This window comes from Amblyomma maculatum, unplaced genomic scaffold (genome assembly GCF_055883805.1).
Source record: "Amblyomma maculatum isolate TAMU_Amacu unplaced genomic scaffold, ASM5588380v1 scaffold_19, whole genome shotgun sequence".
NCBI lineage: Eukaryota > Metazoa > Arthropoda > Arachnida > Ixodida > Ixodidae > Amblyomma > Amblyomma maculatum.
In genome coordinates this window covers 1,841,681-1,848,220 of record NW_028146744.1, presented here as the reverse complement: position 1 = coordinate 1,848,220, position 6,540 = coordinate 1,841,681, and positions in this window count along the sequence as shown.

Here is a 6,540-nt window from a genome sequence, read left to right as displayed (position 1 = left end):
GAGCCCACGATGACTAACGGGCGTCCAAATCCAGGCATAGTCTCCAGGCTCGTAGGCAGCGAAGCGCCATCCCTTGTTGTAACGGCCAGCGTCTAGTTGCTGTTGTAGGTTTAAGCGCTGCCTTGCCAGCCGACGCGCTTCTTCCGCACGCTGGGTAAAATTAGCGATGTCCAGGTCAAGCTCATGTTCGTCGTCGGTGTATACGGCAGCATTGTATCCAGTAGAGTGGTCACTCGACAGCCGAAGACAAGCTCGAAGGGTGTGAGCCGCGCCATCTCCTGAAGTGCCGTATTATATGCGAACGTGGCATATGGGAGGATTTGATCCCAGGTCTTATGCTCTATATCCACGTACGTAGACAGCATGTCGGCCAGAGTTCTGTTTAGCCGTTCCACCAAGCCATTAGTTTGCGGGTGGTATGCCATGGCCCGTCTATGGCTAGTGTGTGTAAGGTTCAGTACAGCCTTCGTCAGGCGGGCCGTAAAAGCTGTCCCGCGATCGATAATGATAATAGCCGGAGCGCCATGACGCCATACGATGTCGTGGACAACAAAATCTGCTACTTCGGGGGCAGTTCCATTTGTGAGCGACGCGGTCTCAGCATATCGGGTCAAGTAGTCTGTCGAAACAACAATCCAACGCTTTCCATTAGTTGACTTCGGGAAAGGACCACGAAGATCCATCCCCACTTGTTGGAAAGGAGTTTTCGGTGCAGCGATCAGCTGAAGAAATACAGCTGGTTTCACGGGTGGAGTGTTTCAGAGTTGACAATCATGGCAGGGTTTAACGTAAGGCCGTACTGAAGGTAATTATTTCGGCCAATAGTATTTCTCCCGAATTCTTGCAAGCGTACGACTAACTCTCAAGTGGCCGGCGGACGGTACGTCGTGACAAGCGCTCAAGATGTCAGGCCGTAGGCGCGTAGGTACTACGAGTAGAAATGTCTCTTTCGATCTTTCAAAATTGCGCTTGTAGAGAACTCCACTTCGTAAAGCGTATGACTGCAAGCCACGACGAAAAACAAGCGGTACTCTACCACCGCGTCCTTCCAGATAATCGATGAGCGGCGCCAGCTCCGGGTCCTCGCGTTTAAGGTCAGCCATATGGGATTGGGTAATGGCCCCAATAAAGGGAAAATCGTCGTCATTTTCCACTGCAGCGGAGTCCAATGGCGCGCGTGACAAGCAATCCGTATCTTGGTGTTTATGTCCCGACTTATAGACAACAGTGACGTCATACTCTTGAAGATGGAGGCTCCAACGAGCTAAGCGTCCAGACGGGTCTTTAAGGCTTGTCAGCCAGCACAAGGAATGATGGTCGCTGACAATACGGAAGGTCCATACAAATATGGTCGAAACTTGTTGATGGCCCGGATTACCGCAAGGCACTCCTTCTCCGTTGTCGAATATTTCGCCTCCGATCGTGAGAGTGTTCGGCTCGCGTAGGCGATAACCCGTTCTACTCCGCCTTGCCACTGAATTAGTACCGCGCCGAGGCCAACGTTGCTGGCATCAGTATGTACGTCGGTTGTGGCGTCTTCATCGAAATGGGCGAGTATTGGGGGTCTGTGTAGGCGGCTTCTAAGCTCCTGAAAGGCTTGTTCTTGATCGTCTCCCCACAGGAAGGGTATGTCTTCTCTGGTTAGTGCTGTCAATGGTTCAGCTATCTTAGAAAAATCTTGGACGAAGCGTCGGTAGTATGAACAAAGACCTAGAAATCGTCGAAGTGCCTTTTTGTCGGTGGGGCGTGGAAAATTTGACACTGCGGTAGTCTTCTCGGGATCAAGGAGAACGCCCTGTACACTGACAACATGGCCGAGAATGCGTAGTTCTTTGAAAGTAAAGTGGCATTTCTCAGGCTTGATCGTTAGTTGCGTGCCTTTGAGTGCTTGAAGCAGGATGCGCAACCGGTCCAAGTGTTACTCGAAAGTAGGCGAGAAAATAACATCATCTAAGTACACCAAGCACGACTGCCACTTCAGACCTGATAAAACCGTGTCCATCATACGTTGGAACGTGGCCGGTGCAGAGCGAAGACCAAACGGAAGCACCTTAAACTCGTATAGGCCGTCGGGCGTCACAAATGCAGTCTTCTCTTGGTCACAGTGATCCACCTCGATTTGCCAGTATCCGATTTTAGGTCTAATGAGGCGAAGTACCTGGCGTCGCGTAGTCGGTCGAGGGCATCATCAATCCTGGGCTGCGCATAGACGTCCTTTTTAGTCACGTTATTTAACTTTAGGTAATCGACACAGAATCTCAAGGTACCATCTTTCTTTTTGACAAGGACCACTGGCGACGCCCATGGGCTCGTCGAAGGCTGGATCACGTCGTCCGCAAGCATTTCATCCACTTACGTTTTAATGGCGTCACGTTCCTTAGGAGAAACCCGGTACGGGCGCTGGCATACCGGTAACGGGGTCTCATCGGTGATGATGCGGTGCTTGGCGACAGGAGTACGACCGACCTTAGAGCCTGTGGCGAAGCAGTCTGCAAAATCGCTTAGAAGAGCCAAGAGAAGATTCCTCTGATCGGGCCTCAAGTCGGGGTTAATTTTAACGGTTTGCAGAGCATGACAAGGTGCGGCCTCTTCGTTAGGGTTCGCTCCGGCGGTGCATAAATGAGGCAAGGCAGTAACATTGTGAAGGACGGCAACAGCCGTGTCCGTACCGCGATGCCGCATCTCCTTACCAAAAGTTGTCAGGGGTACAGTAGCACAACTGTTCTGGAGTTGTACGAGTCCTCAAGCAGCCGCTAATTCCTTCTCGAGTAGTAGCGGAAGGTGCCCATCCGCGATGCCCTCGTAATCGTGAAATAAATCATGGTTTACAAGAACCAACACACTAGAACGTGCCGGAACCCTAACGTCATCGTCGACTATACGCAAAACATTCAGACCCGGAGCTTCGTTTTCTATGCGCGCCACGGCTCGTTTCGCCGAAAAGGAAACACGCGCTACTTTCATGTCAATGAGAGCGCCGTTGGTGTTCAGGAAGTCTAGACCAAGGATCAAGTCTTTCGAACACTCAGGAAGCCCGATAAATTCTCCGACATACACAAAACCACGGATGCCGACCCGCGCTGTGCACTTGCCTGCAGGTTCAATCAAGTGACTTCCCGCCGTGCGAATTTTCGGGCCGGACCATTGTGTCTTCTTCAGTTCTCTTTCTTCAGTTCTCTTTCTTCAGTTCTCGGGCGCGACCACGGCTCATTACTGAATAATCGGCACCAGTGTCGAGTAACGCGGGGACATCCACTACATCAATCGTTACGCATAAATCGGAGGTAGTATGCCGGATGCTGCCACTACCTGACACAAGCGAAATCTCGTCGGGTCGGCGTGACGATGACGGAGGATCTTCACATTTCCCGACATCAGCGACCCTGCCTCCGAAGGCCGCTGGTATTAGTTTTCCTGGCTAGGGCTGGGAGAGGAGCAGCGTCGGGAAGAGTGGGGACTTGTCGAACGGTAGCTCGTCGGGGACGTAGACCGACGCTCTTGGTAGCCGGACGTGATGGGATACTGTCGCGCTGCAAGGTCGCTTGCAATCTCAGTAGGCCGTTTGGCATTCCGAGGGTAGAGGTTCTCCGAGGTGAAACCCGCATGTTGACGCGGCGATACGGGCACGCCCGGTAAAGGTGACTGGCTTCCCCGCAATGATAGCACAGGGGCCGACGGTCCCGGGGCCGCCATACTTGACTTTTACGGGGTCGCTGGTAGATTGGCGGAGGGGAGTAGCGAGGCTCCATGCGGCTCCATGCGAGGACCCTGCGACTCCATTGCTGGAGCTGCGGCGTTGATACTATGGTCCGGCGGGGGAGCCTTACGTAGGATGGACGCGTAGGTGGCCCTCGCGTCGAACGTCTGGTGGGGTACGCCCTGCTGGGGAACGTCAGCAACTTGCTGAGCTGCCATACGCACCTCGTCCCGGACGACTTCAGGCAGTGAAGAAAAAGATGTGTTGCAAGGCATCCGGAGCGCTTGCAGTTCCTCCCGCACGACTGAACGGATGAGATTGCCTAATGCCTCCATGTCGCTGCTGACATGCACAGGGGGTGCGTCAGACCCAATGATGTTCACGTCACGGTTGTACTGACGGGCTTGGTGTTGCAGCGTTGTCTCTATGGTCGCTGCCTCGATGAGAAACTCCGCCACAGTGCGCGGTGGACTGCGCACCAGTACCACGAAATGTTCTTGTTTAACGCCCGACATCAGGTGACGCAGCTTCTTATCTTCTGGCATTTGTCGGGCTGTACGCTTGAAAAGGCGTGTCATGTCCTCAAAGAACATACGCAAGCTATCGCTAATAATAATACCTTTATTTTCCATCAAAGTGATGGGGGAGGCAGGGAGAAAAAGCCGAGCAATCGGCTTGACGAGCTCCCACCCCCTCAAAGAAAATACAAAGTAAATATACATAGGCAGAGCAGTGTAGCGTCCACAAAAAACAGTAAAATAAAATAAATAGAAGTACATTCGACGAGACATCGCGTTCAATGATAGCGCATAAAAAAATTGATAAGAACCAGCACCTTATTGCTTGCGTTCTGGCGCTGACTGCGCGAGTGTAGCGCAGCTTCTGCTCGCTCCCGGCGGTCGGCGCTAGGAAAGGTGGCTTTCAAATCACGACAGAAGGCTGCCCAGGATGGGAAGGAAGCCTCATGGTTTTCAGACCATGTCCGTGCAGACGCTTCAAGAGCGAAGTACACGTTTTGGAGCTTACACTCATCAGTCCACCCGTTGTAACGAGCGACTCACTCGTAGGTCTCAAGCCAGTCCTCAGCGTCCTCGAACACATCTCCATGAAAAGAGGGGGGTGTTCGCGGCTGATGACACAGGATGTGGGTGGGAAGCCTGGTCTCAGATGTCATTGCAGCAGGTTCTACGGCTGTCTGAGGGTGCGCAGTCATGGTAGCGGCCGGAAGGGGTCGGAATTCAGGGGGCTCTCCACGTAGGCGGCGGCCGAGGCGTTGATGTACGGGGGTAAGCTCCGTAGTGACAGGTTGATTATGCAGGACTGGATCGACACCCCGCACCTCCACCAGATTTGTAACGTAACGTTACACAGAAGGCGCTCTGCACTTTGGCACCGAAGAACACCAACAACCAGTCATGTCAGCACGAAAGCCGAGCACCGTCTTTTTCTTCGTCGTCTTCTCCGAATCGCCCGTTCAAATCTTTGTCGTCTATGAATGGCATGTGTCAATATTATACACAAGCCTATGAGTGCTCCGTTTTCTTAGTCGTTATGTTCCATAGATTTCGTTTCCTGCTCAAGGGATCGGGAATGCGTGGTGTATTTTTTATATCACTACCACATTGATGCCATTTATGCGCCATGTTCTCTTTGTTGCGTTTTATTTTCTTCCGCATTTTTTAGTGCTTGACTTCATTGTTCCATTCTTTTTTTTTATAGCACACTGCTGGAATCTTTCAAGGTGCTTGATTGGGTTAGGCTGGCAACTTGTTCTGCACCCGTCCTGAGAAAACTCATTCCTTGTGGTGGTTTTATCACTGCTCTCTCTTTTTGTTGTTGTTGAAGCCATGTAATGTTCCAAAAGAGCATGCCTAGCTTCTTGTCCGAGATTTCCAAGCGCAGTGTACGTTACACCGTCGGGAGCCGGCGATGTTTACCGTCTGCAAGAAGCCAGCGCAGCGTCAAGTTCTTCCAAGGAGAATGGACTTGGTATCATCTGTACAACGCCAAAAAAATTTGAAGCGCTTACCCGCGGCGTTATTCCTGGATATAATGAGCGCATATGACAACGTCACTCACCACGCCATTTTGGATACTCTGGAAGCTGTCGAGCTCGGCGGTTGCGTTTTTTGCTGAATTCAAAACCTTGGTTACATGTAGTTGGGACACCCGGTATACTGACGAGCCTAGATTTCGCTTTGGTCGTACTGGGCGTTTCCGAGGGCGCCTTTCGTAATTCGGATTAGTTCTCTTGTAATATGGGTGACTGTGCGGCACATGCACGACATGCACATTCTTGGAACTTGTGGCAATGTATTGATTCTCTTCTTGGAAGCACAAACGAGAAAATGGTATGCTGCAGCCTCCGCCATGGACGCCATATTGGTGTTTTGTTGCCATGGAACCGCTAGACAGAACTGTCTTGTGTCATATCCGCTAAGCGCGAGGACCGCCATGTGGCTGCACACAGGTTGATAATAGCTTTATGTGATGGTGGAGTGGAGCAGGCGCCGTTCAGAGTTCACGAACTCTTTCATTTGTTCAGTGAATCCACTGGGTGATCAAACCAACTAACGTATTCGTGTTTACTGCGCAGTAATTAGTCATTAATTACTAAAAGAATTGGTGCGGGCAGCTGCGCAGGTGATGTGCAGCCGGGATTTCTCGTGCACCGATGTTGCGGCCAGCATAGTCCCCTATGCTTTGTTGCACGAAGAAAAAGACTCTACTACTTTTGGCCGACAAGTTTTATTATTCCCTATCACATTCTTCACTGCGTAAACAAAAAGACAGGGACGATTATCTTAGCACCTGGACATGAGTTGTTTATATCATACCTACTC